General features: G+C 33.5%; 1 pseudogene; it reads right to left on the reverse strand.

The window, feature by feature from the left end:
* Window positions 1-15,870: 15,870 nt before the first annotated feature.
* On the reverse strand, window positions 15,871-17,366 carry LOC147907907 (uncharacterized; annotated as a pseudogene).
* Window positions 17,367-22,916: the final 5,550 nt, after the last annotated feature.

Consider the following 22,916-nt stretch of genomic DNA (forward strand, 5'->3'; position numbering starts at 1 on the left):
AATAGACGTATCTCGATCAATAAAGACAATTACAGTGACTGACAAATTTAATTTTCTACCCTCATTAATTTGGACCCACTACTATCGGAAATCCAAATTATTTTCATGCTGCTCTGGAATGTAAAAATCACAGGTGAACTCGGGTTTAAACTATTGCGATGAATATTCTCCTAAAAAAGACAAAGACAAATTCTTATACGTGATAGTACTAAAATAAAAATTACTTTATTGATTGGAGAGTCGAGCTATATATCGAGTTATATATGAGAGAGAAATATCCTGAATAGCTAAACAAAGAATTAACAAATCCTTCGGAATTCATTTTTATTATAATAAAGTGTGATAATAAAATATACATATTAACGGGCGAATTTTTTAATTCGTAGATTGATCAGTCGATCAATCACGTTGTAGACAAATGTAATTAATGTTAATTTTGTTCCATAAAAGCTGCATTTGCGCATAATGCGATTGATCAATTGATGAATTAAAAAACACTCGCTCGATGTAGTAAATTTTTTATGCATGATAAAAATTTGAAGATAGCTCTTGTTAATATAGTGAAGACTAATGAAAAGCATATTACATAATATATTGGACAGAATATTACAAACGGTCAAAAGAATTATTTGTGCGTGGCGATATTTTATAATTTATTTATTACTACAGTAGCGATGTGATAAAGAATGTCGCGATGTTGTTACGATAAGTAAAAATATATTAAATAGAATGACCAAAATTTTTACGCGCTACAGTATTAGCCAAAGTTATTATGAGTCTGTTTTTATTCCTATACTAGACTACATTAGAACTCTCCTTTTCGCTTTCGCCCAATATCAAACATATATTTATCTCACTTTAAAGTCTAATATTTCATTTTCTGGTTAATTTGTAATTAAACTAAAACTCTGAAATTCCACAAGTGTACACTAATTCAATCACAGACCTTATATGTAGTTTATCAAAGTATTTGAAGAGAAGAAAGGAATATACGTATATTGTAATAATATCCTGAATAAAACAAATAAGACGCAGCAATATTTCAAAATTAGGTTACTGATTAAGATGTGATAAAGAACATATGCCATAATAATCAGAGACCGGTATTCACAGTTTTTAAGACAGTCTTAAATAATGTCTTAATATACTAATACAGCCTTCTAATCGGCTTATTACATTTTAAGACGTATGTATAAGACGAAATGTCTGTATAAGACGAAATATAAGAATCGATTATGATTTAAATATAAGAATCGATTATGAATATCATCCAGAATATCCTAAATAGAAAAAAATAAATTCTTTTATACGTGGCAGCAACGCAAAGTTGCTACACATACGCCGCACTTCCGCGAACCGAACGAAAGCTGAACAGAGATCTTACCTTTAATATTACGAAATCCATGTCGCACGGCTCCGACAGCTAATCAATGGGTCCTATCCGATAACTGATGATCCAGAATATCCGTTTCACAGGATGAATTATGTGCACAAAGTACACGACAGAACGAAGCAGAGCAAAAACAACCAACAAATGCAATGAAAGAGAAGCGATCAAGCACACGACACTCGTCACTGACAATCACTAACAATCTCACTTGTTCGCCGATCAGACCGAAAGCGACGCACTTCACGCAGAACACACCAGATAATCACCTCGCAGATTTACCATGCTGCCACCCGCGACAAATTTCGTCTCAAAATCGAACACGTCTTTCGACCAAAGGAGAGACGTTCGCGATCGTTTTTACTTCGCAGGATATAAGAGAATAAACTTGTAACGACACGACACGACACAGCACAATGCGACGATTCGAAACCGAAGAAAAACTTCAACTAACGCGCGTGCCGACTCGGCATAGACTGAAGCAACTCAACTAACTGAAGTGAGCGCCAGTCGCGAGAATTTGTAGGGTGAGAAGCTGCGCGGGTGAGAGAGAGTAAAAGCGCATGAGCGCATGATCGACGAGGACCGAGGGTGCGCGAGGCAAGCGAAAAAGGGGATGAGAGAGAGAAGATAGAGGACAAGTCGATGCGTGCGACGAAGACGGATGTGCAAGATTCGAGAGTGAGAAAAAGCAATGGAGCGTGAATGGTGATCATCCAAGCGCGGTGCGAAGAAGAAAGAGGGAGTGGGAAAGAACGATTTCGAAATCAGAATAGGCGTAGATTCGAGCGAGAAAAAAAAAGAAAAAGGAGGAAGAAGAGAAAGACCGGGGAACGCTCGAAGTTATCTTCCATTCGTGGAAGCAAAACGAATACGAAAGAATGTTAACCAAGACAACGAAGGAAAGGATGAAAAGGAGAAAGCATTTAAATGCAATGTGTCCTATAGTTACTGCCATGACAGTTTACACGGGTAGCGAATTTTCATGGATGTACAGCATTCGTTAGATGATAATCAAGAAAAAAAATGATTTTTTAATATTCTTGAAACATACATATTTTTAATTCATTATAACTGATATATTGAGGATATTATGAACACCGCAGATAATATGAACACCCTTTATATTTCTGTAACGGTTATGCCAACTGTAAAAAGATGCATCTATCTTCGCGACATTCCAATATGTTGCGAAGTTTGATCTAAATTTATGTACTTCGAATATATTTGTCATGTCAAATAAATAAATACGTTATTTTTTTTTAATTCTTACGTTTTTTCCTGTAACTTCATAAGGTTCCCAATCTACATTGAGATAAGATATTTTATTCTACATGTTACTATTATATTTGTAAAGTAAATAATATTGAGCCACTCTAACTTCATAAAGTCCCGAGACCATTATTGATTTATTAGACACGGGAGTTTTTCGGATAGGTATGATTGGGTATTATGAACATCTTTATTATTCCATATAGTACACTGAAAAAAGAGTGTCTGGTGAGGGGTCAACTATTATAACATCAACCATTATACAATCAGTATATATTTCTTTAGAAATATATTGCGACAGTACAGTAATAAAAACAGGTAATGCTAGCAGTAGCAATACTAGCAATACATAAACAATACTTGGCAATATTGGGCACAATAGTAACAATACATAGGCTAACAATATTAATAATATAATGGCAATAAAGGGTATTGTATTGCCATAATTAGCAATCACTGTACTATAGTGTATATTTTTTTAGCAGTGGTTGACTCTTAGAATTTGATAATAGCTATTAAATGTATGATGAAATAATGCCAATCAAATGTTTGATTAATATATAAATATTAATATAACCAAAAAAATAATATTACTTTACAAATATTTAATAAGTTATTATTAAACTATTAACAATATTATCAAACTATTATCATTTTCCAAATAATATTTATGTTGCATAAGATATCTAAAAGACGTCTTTTAGATATCTTATGCAACATAAATGTTATCTGGGTTGGTAATACTTACTAATATTTGTAAATGTGACAGTACTTTTTGGTAATATTAAACAAACATTTGATTGGTATTTGTTCTAATAAAATGTTATATATATATATTTTATATACGTATATATATATATATACGTATGTGTGTGTATTTCTATATATATATATATATATATATATATATATATATATATATATTAGGTGTTGGAATTAATTCGTAGCGTTTTTTAATGAAAGAATGTTATTTATTTCACATGAGCATTAAAAAATACATTAATGAAAGTACTTCCCATCACTTGTAAAACGCTACGAATTAATTCCAACACCTAATATATATATATACACAGTTGGCCATATTCGACGGAAAGACCTTGAACTCTATTAAATGATTTTTAAAATGAACAGCAAAAAATGTGTTTTTTTCCCATGATTGAAAAAAAAACATCTTTCCGTCGAATATGGCCAACCCTGTATATGTATAAATTATGCAGAAATAAAAGATTGAAATATATATATATATATATATTTCATATATAAATATATTTCATTATAAAAATAATAAGGTTCAATAAATTAAAATAAGTAAAAAGGAAAAAGGGCTACGAGCCTAAAAACAATCAACATAAAATGACAAACTGTATAAATAGTTAAAAAATAAAATAAAACATGTCATGAAATTAAAAACATAAATTATAATTTGACAATCAGAAGGTGAACAAAACAAACGTTTCGATCCTTGTTGGATCATTTTCAATGTGACAAATAAATTAATAATAGAAATGTAACGTAGATAAAACATAAGAAATTAAATAAAATTCGCATTCGGATGCAATATTAACTATAAAACTCGCTCCAAATTGAGAGGAAATCAAACAAACGATTATAGTTGACAAATGTGCTCCTCCGAACCGTGTGTGTGTATAAGGACGAACATGTTTCTGTTAGCAAGTATAAATTATAATAATAAATTAACGACGGAAGTAAATAAAAATAATAAGAAAAATACAAATCGAATCCCAAACAATAAAAAGAAAAGTACAAAACAAATCGCAAGTAATAAGTTAAAATTAAAAGAAAGAGGCAAAAATTATCTTTGATATTATAAGACAAGCACATAAGAAATAATAATGACGATAGAAAAAGAGTAAGAAGCCGACATTCATTGTATATGTATAATGAGTTTAGAACAAACAAAATAAATTTATAATAAATACCTTATGTGTGTCAAAATGATGTGTTATCGATTAGGCAATGCGATGGGAATCGAAATTGATCATCTCTCTAGGAAGCTAAGAGATAAAGTACGACATATAAAGACAGGAAGGTTGAAATGGAAAACTAAAAAGGAAGGGGAACATAAGAAGGAGAAAATAAAGTAGAAGGGAGAAAAAGTAGGGAGAGAAGAGATGGATAGGAAAGGGAAAGCAGTTAAGAAGGAGAAAGAGATTGAATGATGGATTATATAATTTTTCTCTTTTTTTACACAATTTAATTAGTGACAGTATTCCAAAAGCTCCCAGTTACATTAGACAGTCTCCATTTAGTTGAGCATTTAAATGTTTCTGTTTTTGATCCTAATTATGTTTTGGCTTCATTGGATGTAATATCCCTTTTTACTAATATTGAGCTAGCATTAAATATCCTGTTGAGCTAGCATTAAATAGCATCGATAGGAGAGTTTACATCTCGGCGAAGACAAACATATCAAAAAATGAGTTTATTATTGCTGTTAGATTCATTTTAGATTCTACCTTTTTTACCTTTAACAATAGAAAAGAACTTACAGACAGGTGTTTGGCACTCCGATGGGTTCACCGTTATCTCCGATAATCGCCGACATTGTAATGCAAGATCTAAAAGAAACAGCACTTAAAAAATTGTCAGCACAACCTTTGTTCTATTTTAGATATGTAGACGATATTTTGCTCGCGCTTCCATCTGATACTGTCGATGGCACTTTGAACATTTTTAACTCTTTACATACGAGAATGCAGTTTACCTTGGAGGTTGATACAAATGACAGATTGAGTTTTCTTGATACAATGCTTGTTATAGATCAGATTATATAATCAGAGAATTATATTTGAAATTTATCATAAAAAGACGTTTTCCGGAAGGTTTCTTAATTTCCATTCAAATCATCCTCTGTGCCAAAAGGTATTATGAAAGGTACTATCATCAGTTTCATTAATAAAATTATCCTATTATCACATCCACGGTTCCAACAAAAAAATTTGATAGATGCTTCATACTTTCTTAAATAACTGTTATCCTCTTTCCTTTATTTTCTCTACAATTGAACGCAGTTTAAAGTTTCACAAATATAACAAAGATACTACACATTATTCACGTAAGTATAAAGACAAATATTTTACGATTCCTTATGTTAAATCTATTTCTGAAAGTTTCCTTCCCATCTCTAGTATGTTTCATTGTAAATTAGCCTTTTCCCAACACATTAAAAAGATTCATATAGAGAGGAAAAGATAAGCTTGATTTCCTATCCAATCAGAATGTTGTCTACAAGATCTCATGTGATGATTGTGAGGTGAGTTATGTTGGTCAGACAAAAAGAAAATTGAGCACGAGACTACACGAACATATCTCTGACATTAAAAAGAATACAGGTTCTCCTACTGTCACAACTGATCATCGAATCAATTTTGATTATAATTTCAAATGGAATGATGTGAGAATTTTGGACTGTGAATCTTCTTACAATAAGAGATTGGTGTCTGAAATGATTCATATTAAAAGACAGAAACAGGGTCTTAATAGGCAAAATGATACCGAATCTTTACCTGATACTTACTCACAGATCATTCAATCTCTTTCTCCTTCTTAACTGCTTTCCCTTTCCTATCCATCTCTTCTCTCCCTACTTTTTCTCCCTTCTACTTTATTTTCTCCTTCTTATGTTCCCCTTCCTTTTTAGTTTTCCATTTCAACCTTCCTGTCTTTATATGTCGTACTTTATCTCTTAGCTTCCTAGAGAGATGATCAATTTCGATTCCCATCGCATTGCCTAATCGATAACACATCATTTTGACACACATAAGGTATTTATTATAAATTTATTTTGTTTGTTCTAAACTCATTATACATATACAACGAATGTCGGCTTCTTACTCTTTTTCTATCGTCATTATTATTTCTTATGTGCTTGTCTTATAATATCAAAGATAATTTTTGCCTCTTTCTTTTAATTTTAACTTATTACTTGCGATTTGTTTTGTACTTTTCTTTTTATTGTTTGGGATTCGATTTGTATTTTTCTTATTATTTTTATTTACTTCCGTCGTTAATTTATTATTATAATTTATACTTGCTAACAGAAACATGTTCGTCCTTATACACACACACGGTTCGGAGGAGCACATTTGTCAACTATAATCGTTTGTTTGATTTCCTCTCAATTTGGAGCGAGTTTTATAGTTAATATTGCATCCGAATGCGAATTTTATTTAATTTCTTATGTTTTATCTACGTTACATTTCTATTATTAATTTATTTGTCACATTGAAAATGATCCAACAAGGATCGAAACGTTTGTTTTGTTCACCTTCTGATTGTCAAATTATAATTTGTTTTTAATTTCATGACATGTTTTATTTTATTTTTTAACTATTTATATATTATTACAGTTTGTCATTTTATGTTGATTGTTTTTAGGCTCGTAACCCTTTTTCCTTTTTACTTATATATATTTCAATCTTTCATTTCTGCATAATTTCTTACAAAAAATTTCTTGTGCTCATATTATCCCTAAGAATGCTCATATTAGTCTACTCAGAGGGTAATATGAGTACTGAATGGGTAATAAAAGCACCCGCTACCATTTCAATATTTACATTAAAATAATCAATTTCAATATTAAGATACATAAAATATTAACAAATCTATTATATGGTAAGATTTTTTTATTCTCCATATTATGCTAGATATATCAAAATGTTTCCTTAAGATACTCACAATACTCGATCCTATCCTATATATATGTTTTATATGGATATAAATGATTATTAACAATTTTAAAATAAATGAAAACAATTTTCTCCATATTTTTTCAGCAATTACTTATATTATTTCCGTCAACTAAACAAAAAAGGGATCAGTTTTCTTTCTACATAATGACACTTTTATTCGCGAACAGGATAAAAAGATCTTTTGCGTGACAAACGCGCACATACCAAATCGAATAAATTATAATGTAATATGCAATTACATTCACGACAAAGTCGAAGGGAGGGAGAAAAAAGGCTTGCAATGATTTAAGAATTAAACACAAGAATAACTGCACGAAGAAGACTCGCACGATGATAAAAAAAAACGCGATTTTTCGAAAAGATCGAGTTCGCGTACCAAAGGCTTGTCGGATTCTTATTAGACATACCCAGCTTACAATTGGAGAGAAATAAAAAAATTCTATTAAATTTTACTTAAAAGGGTGAGAGAGGAGGACAGGATATCAGAGATATCTCGTATATTATGAGAGAGAGAGAGAGAGAGAGAGAGAGAGAAGGCATGAAAAACCACAACCTTGGTTTCGCATCTGACGGCCGCTTCCCGCTTCGGTTTCAGCAAAGAAAAGCTTGTGGGGCGGCAAAATGCAATGCATCGCGGATTGAGAAAGGCAGTCTGCGGAAACGCGCGACGACCATGCAGCGAAGCGGTAAAGTTAGCGGGTGGAAGAAAGACCGAAGGGACTGTATAGCACACCGCTGTGTAGGTATCGCGAGCGACAGGGAGACGAAAGGTAGCATGAGAACGACGTGCGAGAGAAGGAAAGAAAAGAGGAAAATGCGAAATACCAAGCGCGAACGGACCGAGATGCGAACTTCCGCTTGTTCTACTGGCCAGCATCCCATACGGCGTGACCGCTATTTTCTTTTTTCGTTTTTTTTTTATTTCACTTTTGCGACAGAGCGGTTTCTCGGACGGTCCGCATATTCATCGAACATTTAATTGCAATGTGATACAGACACTTCTTTCTTGGGACTTCCTATGATGCGAAAAAAGTATTTTTTCGTAGGGATAATTATCCTATATTAGAGCGTTTCTACAAGTAGATAGAAAACATAAATAAAAGAAATTTGGCGAATGCGTATCATCCCTGATAAAAAAATGCGATAAAAATACGAAATAATAAGATAATACGATAATAATAAGAAACGATTAAATTCTTATAAGATTTTATTGTTATTTATGAAGCCTATCGTAGGTATTTTTCAAATTAGATACAACTGCGTTTTGAATAAATTTTTACAATATCCGATTTTAACCCTAAATCAATAGAAATTCTTTAGGTATATCGTATACTCATATTCGTTATTCATATGGAATTGATGATAGAAAATCACTCGGAACTTATTTGACATTTTACACGAATATCTTCTATCATGTTCAATATAAAATACATGATAAAAATTTTATCAGTTCCAATGCATAATAATTTACATATTCATTATTGTTATGTTAGGTAATTCGAAGTGATTACAAAATCAATAGCCAGATTCCTTTTATATACTAATCAGTCATTGAAATCATTATTTAATACGTTATAACTAATATATTGTATATATAGTAATAAGTTATTACTATCATCCTTTATCTCATTATCTACAGTATCAATTCTTTTGTTGCAATCATCATCATCCTTTGTACTTATTGATAGTGTCTTATTTGTTTTATAATAAAAATTATTTTCATTAAATATTACATTTCTAGAAACCTCAATTTTTCCCTTTTTAATATTCCATAGCCTATACCCACTTTGTGCATACCCCATCATTATGTATCTTCTTTCGGATTTTTCATCAAACTTATTTCTAAATTGTTCTGGTATATGTGTTATGTCCAAGCTCCAGGATTCTTTATCTTGAACGAAAAATAAGAAATTAGGAATAGAGGGGATTAGGGAAGAACGCAACTCCACTCTTGTGGTTATTGCTCCGAAGGCGCGTGCCACAAGTCGGAAGCACTTTAATGGATTCCAGATGTGGGTCAACGTCGATAAGCGACGCTATTAATGCTATTAATCTGTAACAATGCATCCGTTGGTCTTCTTTTTTTTAGGTCAAGAAACCTAAATTCCTTTGACCAATATGGTTAAAGGGATAAGGCCAGTATGATCTTTGGGAAGATGGAATGAATTGGAAGGGTGCCGAAATAAATGTTAATCACTGTCCTATTGTTTCTACAAAAGCTGATTGATTGGATTTCTTTGTAGACATTTATATATATACATATATATGTGTATGCGCGCGCAATAATACTAAAACTACGCTAATATCTAAGTTTTCTGACAATAATTGTGTGTATATGTGAGTGTCTATGTGGGATGGTCACAGAGAGCGAGAACCTTGCAGATTCGGCGAGAGTTTGGAGTGATTGGAAAATCTCATCTGAGGATCTATTGTCCTCAAAAGGACCGAGAGAAAAAAAGGTAAGAGAAATTGCGGGGTGGAGAGTCTGGGAGGGTTAGAGAGTAGGGAAGAAGGGAAAGAAAATTCAAAATTTAAAAATGGATGGGATGGAAGATCGTCCTCGGTCAAGTCCATCACAAAGATCGCTGAGAGAGAGAAAGAGAGTTCCTCCCGACTAATTGTCCTTTTGTGGACCTCCTCCAGATCAGAACGGGCCTCTTTGGGAAAGATTTTTTTTTTAAAGTTCCCGATTGGATTTTCACGATTATCAGGATCCTCTTTTTTTTAAGTGCCTCGATTTTAGCTCGACCTGCCCGATAGCGATTGCGCTTTATCATCTATGTTAGAAATTTCTCTATAATTTAAGGAGTTATGATATCGAGATTGAGAAAGGATGTTTGCATTGGAAGGAATAAGAAAAGGGAAGAAAAGAAAAAAATAAATAAATAAATGAGGAGATTTGAATCTCTCGATACGCCTTATAGTTTCGAGTGATAATAGAAACCAAGAAATGAGTGAATTACTCAAAGCGTTTTAAGTAATTCAAAGAAAGAGAGAATTTACAAGAGCGAGTTATTTTACTGCTTCATGTAATCGCAAGGAAGGAATATGAAAAGTAATCACTCAAAGCGCTTTATCGCTTTAAGTAATCACGAGAAGCGTTTTACCATTTCATGTAATAGGATGGAGAAAGAAATGTAATCATGAGAAGCGTTCTACGCTTCAAGTAAAAATGAAGTGGTAAGGAGAAGTAACTACTTAAAGCGCTTTATCGCTTGGAGTAATCGCTATATAGAGAGAGAAGTACGAGAAGCGTTTTAGCGCTTCGTGGAATCAAAAGAAATGAATATACTCTGTTCGAATAATACAATTAATCGTTTCGAACAAATATGAAATGGAAAAGAATGGTTTTGTGAAAGAGATAGGAAATGGATAGAATTAGAAAAACAGAAATTTCTGTAATGTTTTGTACTAAATAAAAATGTTTCCGATGTATTATGGAAATAGTTACTCACTATTTTTGTGGTTGAATGGAAAAACAACGCTTCAGGTGATCGGATCGGAAGACTGGCTGGTAGTGCTGACCCTCAATGAAATTGGTCTTAAATCTTGAGAGAGATCGCCTTAAGCAAAATGTTTATTACAACCAATCGGGTGAGCTTCACAGCGGAACTAATAGTATTACCGTAAAGGAGACCAACTGTCTGACTGGCTCCAAAAGGTCTCGTATTTATATTCGTGGAGATAATATGCCCTTTTTTGTTTTTTGGCAGTAGGTCGATCTAACGATCTTCTAGGAATTAGACACTTGGAGGAATCGGATTGGTGGATATTTGTAATTAGTCTTATCTAATTTCGGAAGCGCGCGAGCAACGCCAAATACTGGTAAACAAAGCTTTAATGTAAAAGATTTGCTGGATAACGAGTGACCTTCTGCTCCCATGGCTTGGCTAACTCTGAATCCTACCGGTTAGATCTGTCGCTAGAAAAATTGAATTTTAATTATTTTATCAGTATTTGGTTTGTATTATATATTAAACAAAAAATTACTTGTTTCCTAATTACGCAAAAGAATAGTTCGTTGTAAATTTTCCACGAAAGAAAAGAATCGTGGAGTAACACCCCCCGTCTTAAACAAATGTTGGGGATGCACAGCATTTGCAATTTTAATAATAAATTTCGATTCTTTTCTGTGGTTGTTAAATTATTAGTGAATTTAGGAGGATTCACATTTACTGTCACTCAACTGAGGCAATACTATCCTCAAATAAGGCAATATGTTATACCTTTTCATCAATTTTTATTATTTATTGCGCTTTCCTTTTTTTGTATTTCTCTTGATAAGAAGCAAGAAGGACTGATGAAGCAACCTTTAAAACCTTTTCCTTTATTTCTTCGTACTTCTTTTTATTTAAAAAGAAGGTTAAGAATTACATGTGTACACCTTTTTTTTACTTAGGCGTCTATTTTTAATAAAATGGGTATGTCGTGTTTATTCCATTACATTAATCTAGTATATTTGTAAATGCGTATAATATTTTTGTCAAGAAGAAATGAACGTTGATAATTTTTAAATCTTCTTTTCTGTTCCTTCATGTTTCTTAAGTCAGATTTATTTTATATCTTTATAATTTTATTTATATACACTATTTATATATCCTTCCTCCATTTTATAATATACAATAAATATATGTTTTATTATTTATTCATAAATGCGGGTGCTTATTCTATAGGTAGCTGCATAATCTCTTAATTTCGTAACCGACTTCTCTTTCTTTTCGGGTTCCATACGGAGAATATTTCATTTATTTAAATGCAATCAGCATATGAGGAAATCACTTGAGTGTCACGAAAGGCCAGGCATCCGATATCAGTTGATTTTAAAGTTATTGCCCTTGTGTGGTAACCATCGGTAATGGTACTCCCCTCTAATTCTAAGTAAGCTTTAATATTTTTATCGATATGCTAGAATTCCGAGAGGCACCTAGTGCAATCTTCAGCGTTTTTAACTATAAAAATTATTTTGTTACAGGCAGTATAATTTATTTGTATACTTACTGAGTCCATGTGCACTAAATGATGTGGGTAGATAGATACATAGCAGACTGTTAAGTCATTTGGCATGTTACTATAACAGCGTTCGCATATTTTAAAGTGATTACCGAGATGCTGATACATCGGAAGTCCAATCCACGTGGTGACACAGAAGTTGAATTAGGCATCTATAGACATACCAATGAAGTTCGTTCATCACTATATTGGATTCTGCCTCTCGTTTCTTGAAGAACCAGCAGAGAGTCCATCCTGGCATTTCGTACCGCAATGATGACCAAGTAGTGTTTAAAGTCTACTAATTATAATGAAAAAGGAAAGAGAATTCGCTATCTATATATATATATATATATATATATATACCAGCTTGATCAAAAAGTTTCCGGAAGAGACCACCAGGTGATGCTCTGAGTCAGCTGATTTGAGTTCTTTTTTTTTGGCTAGGTTGCCACATCTATCATTGACATTTCCATCAAATTTTATCGCCATAGCTTGACATTTGTAAAAATTACGCCATCTTGAGTACAGTCTACCTCTGCGTGTGTTTTCGATTTTTTACAGTTTTAAAAATGAAGTTGAATTTGCAACAACGAGTTTGTATTAAATTTTGCGTTAAAAATGGATTCAATGGTGCGAAAACCTTGGAAATGTTGGGAAACTGTTTCGGTAGTGATGTTCTAAAGAAAACAACCGTTTACGAGTGGCATGAACGCTTCAGAAGTGGTCGTGAATCCGAATCGAGAATAACGAACGCAGTGGCAGGCCGTCGACATCGAAAACCGACGAAAACATCAATAAAGTGAGAGAAATGTTGGCCAATAACCGCAAATTAACTATCAGAGAGCTGACAGAGGACTTAAACATTGCTTATGGATCCGTTCAGGACATTGTAGTTAATGATTTGGGTTTGCGCCGTGTTGCTGCAAAGTTGGTCCCGAAGGAACTGAATTTCATGCAAAAAAGGGACCGCGTTGACATCGCCAAAGACATGATTTCCAAGATTGAATCCGACCCAACATTCATCAAACGCATCATTACTGGAGACGAGACGTGGGTTTATGAGTACGACACGCAATCCAAACATCAGGCGAGTCAATGGAGAGCTCCAAATGAGCCAAGACCAAAAAAACCACGTCGTTTTCAGTCGAAAAAGAAAGCGATGCTCACGGTTTTCATGGATTACAACGGTATTGTACATCACGAATTTTTGTCAGGAGGTCAGACAGTTAATAAGGAGTATTATTTGGGCGTTATGAGACGTTTGCGTGAAGCAATTCGCCAAAAAAAAAAGGATTTGTGGGTAAACAACTCGTGGATTTTACACCATGATAACGCACCGTCGCACAGTGCCATCATTATCCGTGAATTTTTGGTCAAGAACAAAACGAATACCATCCAACAGCCATCGAATTCACCCGATATGGCTCCCTGATTTTTTTCTGTTCGATCGAGTCAAAAAACCACTGCGGGGAACGCGTTTTAACAGCCGAAAGGAGGTAATGGAAAAATCGAAAACGGCTCTGATGGCGATACCAATAATAGAGTTCCAGAAATGTTTCGAGAGCTGGATCAAGCGCTGGCATAAGTGCGTTGCAATCGCTGGAGAGTACTTTGAAGGGGACAATATCACTTTTGATGAATAAACTTGTATTTTGAATTTTCTGAATGAATTCCGGAAACTTTTTGATCAAGCTAGTATATATTTTTTTAAGAGTAATCTGCGCGGTATTTTTATCGAACAATACACTAAGTTATATTCGAGATTCTTATACAATAATTAAATATTAATAGAGGGGAAGGTAATATGGACGATCTGCGTGACGTCTATCAGACACGAAATGCTTATATTAACTTATGAGATTAAAGACCTTAGACCCATGTGGAGACCGCTGATACTCTCCATCCTATTTCCAGGAATGCCCTATCAGCATCCGTAAATGCTTCAATGCAACATTCTTCTACAGGTTGTATTCGTATGATCGTTGTGTTACAGGTTGAGCAGTTCGTCTGGCTTCGCATCGATTTTTCAATTGAATTAACATGTGCAAAAAAACAGGAGTGTGTTTTTCCATTCGTATGGCGCCGTTTCATAACAGTCTTCGCAGATTTTAAAGAAGTTGTTGACGTTTTGATAGATTCGCCTTTCCAGTGTGGTAATACATCGAAGTTTCATCAAGTATCAATAAACGTCTCATAGATCTTCTGTCGGAAGTGACATAGGTTCTTCTTCTCGCTGGTTAAAGATGCAACAGAGGTAGCGGTATGCGGACATTTTGTGTACTGTAATCGATGTTAGGCAGTTAACTTTAAAGGAAGACTGATATAATAATAATTATTATTATTCAATTGATTTCTTTGTCTCGGTTTCCTCCCCCTTTATACTAATAATTAACGAATGCTCTTAGAAATAGACAAAAAATTTATTAATATGTGTATAAAAGATATAATTGCTAATTTGCTAATATTAAATAAAATCCTCCCTTTTTTTCCTTTATATATATATATATATATATATATATTCATAAATTTTGTAAAATTTGCTTGCCTAATATTATAAACATTATTCATTTATTTTATTTTATTTATTATTATTATGATTTTATATATATATATTTTTTTTTCTTTTTTTTTTTCTTACAGTAAAGCGTTAATGGTAATAAGCTTACAAGTTTCAAGCGATTACGAATAACTTAATCCTAATCCTTTCTTAGTATAATAGATTCAATAGAAGGCTGTATAGCTTCCAATACTTTTTCGCTATGCTGTGCATGACCTAAACTTATTGAAATGTCTTTTATATTTTTCATTTCTGTACCACACTCGTTTCTTATTTCTAATTTTACGAGTGCCATCTCTTCGTCTATGTACCTCTTCTTCCACGATCCTTATCCATCCTTCGCATCGCTCCGTTAGAAATCACATCAGATTTCTCGTTCGTTTAGGGGTTATGTTTTTTTTATAGGAATAGGTCCGGTGTGAGCGAGCGCGCAAGAAATCGCTATTCCAAATTGCGAAATTTCTCTTCAAGAAGAATGTAGATTTCATAACATGGTCGTTCGACTATTCGCCCCCAGTCTCTTAGAGCAACTACTGCCACTCCATCTTCTAGGATTTGGGTGAGAATACCCCTCTGTCATTTTCTTCCTTCTCGCGACCATTTCCTTCAAATAAGTATGATCGGGTACTAGGGGTAGGTATCGGCTCCTTCGAGTCATCCGACGAGTAAGTTCTTCAACTCCTCAAAGTCTTCGTGACTATTATGAAATTGCACCCAAAATTTTTTGGGTGAATCCATCTTTACTATCCGCGCCTTCAACGGGCTGCGAGTTAGAAGTTTCGTATTTAGGCAGGCAATCTCCATTGTTATCTATAAGAGAATAAACTATTATCTATAAGAGTTGTGCAGCTTGGGAGTGTCGGAAAAGTGAAGAGGTAGAAAAGGTTTTCCACTGAGATTAAAGGTTCCAGTAATAAAATATACATAGAGTTGTGTGAATTCCTTGATGTTTAACCCTTTAGTTCAAAGGTATAGACAGATGTTTCCTTCGGCAGAAGGAGGAGGTAAGTGGATTCTTCTTTCGCGCTGTCATGCTGCTCGAAGTGTTTCGCTTTGAGATTCTAGCTCAGTGGGAGTCAAGGCAGTTACACCCTTAACATGTTTCTCTTTCCCTAGATGTAACGAGAGTTGGATAAGCGAGTCCCATATGGCTCTTATTAAGTACATTGACTATCCATATATTGTGTACAAGGCATATCCATGAACAATAGTATCTAGTATTAATTTTACAATTCTGACACTCATATATATTCCAATGATGCCAGCGCTAACATTTCCGAAAAAATTAAAAATCTATTCTAAAATTTTTCTCAGGCGGATACTACTATTCTTTCTATTGAGGCTTCGTCTATAAGATTTGAAAATGAACCTCTATTTATAAAGCTTGGTTGTCCCATCATTCCTCGTGCTATGGTGTTAAGTATTGAGGATTGTTCGATTGGGAACATTATATGGTCTCATAGAGATTCTAAATCGTTTTCTGAATAAATTCCACTCATAGCGAGTGATCCAGGGCTGACATATTTCCATATTGGTTTAGTCATTAGTTTTAAAATAACAGGTGGTAATGTTTCTACTAGTCTAAATGCATCTCCTAGGAGATACATAACGGGTGTCAAGGCGTTGCAGGTAACTTGTGTGCCTTGTCGCAACAAGATGTGAGTTTGCGGAGTTAAGAAATGTATTGTTTGATTGTTTCGTATTACAAGTAATTAATCGTAGCATTCCTGCGTGTGGGCAAGTTTTACTTCGACAGATACGTATTTTATTATATGTATTACTTCTCCAGCCAACAAGGCCATGTATCCAGGTTCTTGTATTAAATGATAAGCAAAAGCGTCCGGGGAATGAATGGCAAAGGCCAAAGCATTTTTTAATATTTTTTGCTCAAGATTACATTGTTGCTGAAGGACATTTCTATACAAATGACTTATTTAAGTGCGTATGTGTTTCTCTACATACACAAATTTATAATTCACGTAAGTAAATATGTCAAGATTTTCTGAATTATGTCTATCGAAAATCTTGTTATCAAGTGTTGTCGAAAATTAACAATTTGGGGTGTTAATATAAGAGTATGTCCACACACTTCCTCTTTTCCCTTTTTTATTAGCGCGAAAATGGTATCCTGGGAATTTAAGGTGTAAATCACTTGATTGTATGCCCGTGTTATCGGTCAGTACCTCTGCAAATCCAATAAAGTGCGCCAAAATTAAGTTTACCACAAGAGCCTAGCAAGGGCAATGGATTCCAGGAAGTATCTCCTCCTTCCATGTCCACACAGTGAGTAGTGACAAATTCACAAGATCCCCCCGATCGAAGTAATCTTATTTGCGTTTAATCGTACTTTGGCTTCGTAGTCTAGTAGCGTGAATGTTATGGTGGCTAACATTTGTCCATGTCCCATAAGGATCGGAATATGTACCTCCATTACATGTTTCGTCATTATCCACTTGTCCCGCTAAGGTAGTAGAGCGAGAGACTGTTTGATTTGATTTTAATCCATTTATATAAATGTGTCCCATTCGGAAATAAAACGTGTAAGCGCTCGCATGTTCCGCGTTTCCTGTATATATGAATATTTGCCATTCTGCACACCCAATGTATAGGAAAACATTCCACATTTTTTTATTGTTCTGTTGATTTCACTTTACATTGAATTACTCTTATAGATTTGAATTCGTTAACCTGTATAAGCTATATGAATTTTTGAGTTTTATTTACATTTTGCGGGGAGATGTCGCTTCAATATTAAGTAAAGACATTGTAGTTATATTGACTAATGGCGATCCACAGTCGTAGCCTATTATCTCGTGAGTTTCGTGTACCCATTTTAATAATAATATTATTATTGTGATTCGTCCAATTCTAAGATCCATCTGAAATTTTGATTGGCAATTGTTATTATTTCGTTAAACTATCAGAAACTGGTTTCATGTAAGAAATTCGTAATCTATTAGAATGTATAATTTGACTATTTTTATTCTGATTTTAATATTATTTCGATTTAATATTTCTAGCACATGACCTTCGTGAAGTCCTGTATATTGATCTCCAAACTTCTTTGATTTTGATCCCTTTAACAAGAATACGTGATCGCCTGATTTAAATAGTTGCGAATTAATTTTCTTATCATAATATTTTTTTAGATTTAATTTTGGTTGGCTACATTTTTGTGAGCATTTCCTTAGATGGTATGGAGCATGACTAAATTTATTAAATATTCGTCATAGCTTGCCAATTTATCTTCAGGGTCTAGTAATTCGTTCAATAGAATTCGCCAAATGCAATTTTGCCAAATACTAATTCGTAAGGAGTGTGCTTAGTGAACACTAGTATTGTAATTAAACGTTGCTAATCCGATCCATCTGTCCCATTGTTTTTGTTCGCGTGTTGTTTTAAATATTCTCTCAACGCATGATGAGATTTTCCAATGATCCGTTTGATTAAGGGTGGAAAGCGGTATTGCGAAATTTGCGAATCCTGAATAGTTTTGCAACTTTCTTTATTAATTCACTATAATAAAATTTCTTCCTTAATATTGCTTTTGGTGCTCCCAATATACAAACGAATCTATCAATAAATACTTCTGCTATCATTTCGGCGATTTGATCTGGTAAAGGTATATCCATACAAAATTTAGTTAGTTGATCTTGCAAAGTTAATATGTATTCGTTTCCTCTCTCGGTTTTAGGTAAAGGTTCTACAATATCCATGGCTACCTTATCAAATGAAGATTCTGGCGTGTCAATAATCATTGGCTTTTTGGTCTTAACTCGTACTAATTTTTTCAATCGACATTGTAAGCATTGTTATATATATTTTTGATCTAATTTTAAATTTTCCTAATGGACTATTTTTTATTCTATCATATGTTTTCATGACGCCACGATGATACCTCCCGTAGGTAGGCAATGCATTTCTCCTATTATAACAAAACGAAGATCTTTAGGGGGGGGAGAAGTATTTAATTAACCCGTTACATATAATTATCTTACAATAGGTTACTTCGATGAAGAGAGATTATAATAAGGATTTAATATTACTCCATGGTACATTATTAATGTGGTCCTTGCAATGCTGAGTGTTTCTAATTTTAAATTTATGATACTATTTCATAATTTTTTTATTGCTGTCGTGATATGGTTTAAAATCATCATCGGTCCTTTACACTGTCCCTTATTAACAGGCAAAACTATGTAATAATGCCTTTTGTATTTTATAGTCTTGGCTTGACCTAGGGTTAACACTCTAGGCTCGATATCTCATTTCTCTCAAACAGCTTTTGGAAGCCGAAATCTAGCGGTTTTCCGTTGATATCTACAAAATATGTTACATTATCTTTTCGTAAAAATAATAGTTCACGAGAGTCGACGATATTGTTTTTAACTGCTTGATGTTTAATAGTAGTTGGTTTCACCTTCGATTTTTTATCTGCGTTTTCTTCTATTATTTCTTTGTCTTCTGAACTTCTATCTTCATGTTCTCTTTTTTCGTCTTCTGAATATTCTCTTTCGTCATTTTCGATATCGTCTCCTTTATCTGGGGGACCATTTCTGTTTTTTACTTCAAGAATTTTGTCGGTATTTCCTTATGAGTTTGCAGATCTTATTTGTTCAAGATTATTATTTTTTGTTTGGCTTCGGGTTATCCTCTTATTACAAAAATTGCAGCCTGTTATTTTTCTTTTTGATTACGATTCTGTTGATTCTTGTCCCTTTTCTAATAGGTTCAGAATTAAATTTGTATTTTTCTCGAACGAATTGTCATGAATTGAAAGATCTTTAATGTCTTCATCATCTGACAAATAAATCATTACATTGTAATCCTCATCTTCCTCGTCGTCTGATTCTTCCTACATTTTAGAGATTGCTTCTGCATTTTTCGGATCATTAGGATTAAGAAATCTACCATGGCTACCTTACAAGTAGATTCTTCCAGATTAACAGGATTCCTAGAAAGTGCATCGGCATTAACATTGGTTTTATCATCTTTATATACGTCATAGTCATATTCCGCCAGTTTTAATCTGCAGCGGAGTATTCTTATGTTCGCATCTTGTGCAGTCTTAAACCAAAGCAAAGATTTATGATCTGTGACTAAGATAAATTTTCGTTCATATAGATATGGTCTGAAATGTTTAACACAATATATTATAGCTAAAGCTTCTTTCTTGTAGGTGTCATATTTTAATTCGTTGTCGGTTAAAATTCGGGAAGCGTATGCTATTGGCCGATCTTTGTTAATTTCTCCTTGACAAAATTCCTCCTATAGCGATTCCTGAGGCGTCAGTAGTTAAAATGAAAGATTTAGAAAAATTAGGATATTGCAATATAGGTTCTTTGCATAATCTTTCCTTTAATGCTTTGAAAGATTCCTTCTGAGTAAATGTTCATTCGAAACATACGTCATTTTTTAACAAGGTTGTCAAAGGCTTGGCTAATTTCGAAAAATCGGATATAAATCTTCTGTAATATCCAACTAATCCGAGAAATTGTTTAATGTTTTTTGGCATTTTGGGTCTCAGGAAATTGTCTCACGGATTCTAATTTTTTTCGGATCGGATTTGACTCCGTTTTTACTAATTATATATCCTAAGTAAGTCACTTCTGATTTCAAAAATTCACAGTGTCAGGCTGTAATTTTAAATCGACCTCGCGAAGTCGTTCGATCAGTAAGTTATACTTCCGTTCGTATTTTTCTAAAGTAGCGACATAAATAAAAATATCGTCGAATAATTCCTTCCTCTGTAGTCCTGTTAAAACTAAATCCATTAACCGCTGGAAAGTAGAAGTATTTCTTAATCCGAAAGGCATCCAGTCAAATTCGTAATGACTGAAAGGATTTGTAAATGCTGTTTTATGACTATCCGCCGGATCCATTTTTATTTGGTGAAACCCGGAGGCTAAATCGCATACTGAGAAGTATTGCGCACCGCCTAATTGATCTAAAATATCGACGATATTAGGAAGCGGATAAGCATCGCCGATAGTTTTATCATTTAATTATTAAGCTCGAAAATCCATTCTCCAGCATTTATTTCCTTTTGAATCTTCCTTTTTCGGCACGATCCAAATAAGTATGTTATATGATGATTGTAAGTTTTATAATGCCTCCTTCTAGGAGTTCCTCTATTTGTTTATTTATCTTTTCTTTATGTATTTGTGGGAATCTGTACTGCTGAGTATTAATAGGCCGATCATCCGTTGTCGGTATCTGGTGTTGTAACACGTTAGTTGCAGTTAACCTTTCTCGGGGGATATGAAATCTGTCTTAGCTTTTGGTTATAAGTTTTATTACGCTTTCTCTTGCTAAGGTATTTAAATGTTCCCATCGTAATAAATTTTTAATTTTGTCGAGTTGATTATTTTTAATTTTCTTTATTGCTAAGCACTCGTACAAAATACCTTTCACGACTTCGTTTTGAGATTCCTGTTTTATTTTTTCTTTGTGCTTAGGCATAAATTTGTCTATCATTTCTTGGGACTGATTTTGTACAGACACAAGGATTTTTGACGGTTTATTCTTCCTTGTTTTATAATTATGTATTTGTTTTATAGTTTCGTTAGGAATAATGGGAAAGATTCTGTTACTATTTTTTTTCATTCACTTGATAATTCAGAATCTTCGAGAGTGAAGCTCTTTTTTTTTATTCTTTTAAATAATATGGAGTCGTATTACATATTGAGATTGAGTAACTTTCTTCCTTACAATCAGGGGTAGAATTTGGCAGAGAAATTTGGAAACTTTCCTCTGCAATTCTAAAATTATTATTTAGATTTTTAGAAGAGATTTGGTAACTTTCCCCTCCAGGAATTTTGGGATTATTTGGGTTTTCAGGAGATATTTGGTAACTTTCCCCACTAGGAATTTTGGAATTATTTAGATTTTCAGGAGAGATTTGGTAACTTCCCCCTCCAGGAATTTTGGAATTAAGGATATCGAAAGAGATATGGAAGTTCTTCTCGATGAATATTTATAATAGAATTTTTATTTAAATTTTGTGTTCCTCTTATTGTTTCATCATCTTTTGTAACTTTTCTTGTAACTTTTTTTGTAATTGTCTTTATGTCATTTAAATCTCCATCTTTTTTTATTATAATTCCCTTATTCTTGTTGTTTGTTATTGCGTCTCTACCTCCATTTATAATTTCGTTTTGGTTGATATCCAAATTTGTTCCGTTCTGATTATTTCGTGCTTTGCTATCAAAAATTTATAGGTTTAAGGCATAGCGTAGAAACTTGGACTTTCGTCTCTTCATCCAATGTACTTATAATTTTTAAATACACTTTACTCGAAACATTTTCTACGATGGTATCTCCCAGATAGATTCCGTGAGCTACCTTAACCCTTGGTATGTAGCCTATTTTTAATTCGGGATTTTCTATCCTTATATATTATAGAATAACGATTCTGATCGCGGGAATGCGATGATTGTTTCTGGTGAAAAGAAAGGTATATTAATTCCTGACACATTTAAATATTCCTTCACGTAATCTATTTTTGAGGAAGTCTGTTGAAAGAAATCATTATCTAATATGCCGGATTGTGAAATTGGAAAATTGTTAGACACTAAGTGAAATGTTATTTCTTGGTTAAAGAGGGGTAAAATTATTTCCCCGAGGATGTTCATTTATGCCGTTCAATTTCAAAATATTGCTATAATTAACTGTCTGCTTTTTATGAACAAATTTTTCTTTAATTACATTTGGTCCAGAACCTATATCTAACATTAAGGTTATTGGTGAAATTAAATTATAAATGTTTATTTGCACGGTGGGTGCATGACTACGTCTATCGAGATTTACAGTTACTTGTCGTATACCCGACACATTTCTACCTAACCCTTGCTCTCCTGTGAAATTGCTGGGTGTAGCGTCCGTTCAGACTCCTGCTGTACACCCGATTTCGAGGGGCCTTGGGAGTTTCCCTGATTATTGTTTTTTCTACGGTTATTAGTAGCAATACGCAATTTACACGATTCAAGCAGATGAC

Source organism: Acromyrmex echinatior, chromosome 12 (assembly GCF_024713525.1).
Source record: "Acromyrmex echinatior isolate Ae372 chromosome 12, ASM2471352v2, whole genome shotgun sequence".
Taxonomy (NCBI): domain Eukaryota; kingdom Metazoa; phylum Arthropoda; class Insecta; order Hymenoptera; family Formicidae; genus Acromyrmex; species Acromyrmex echinatior.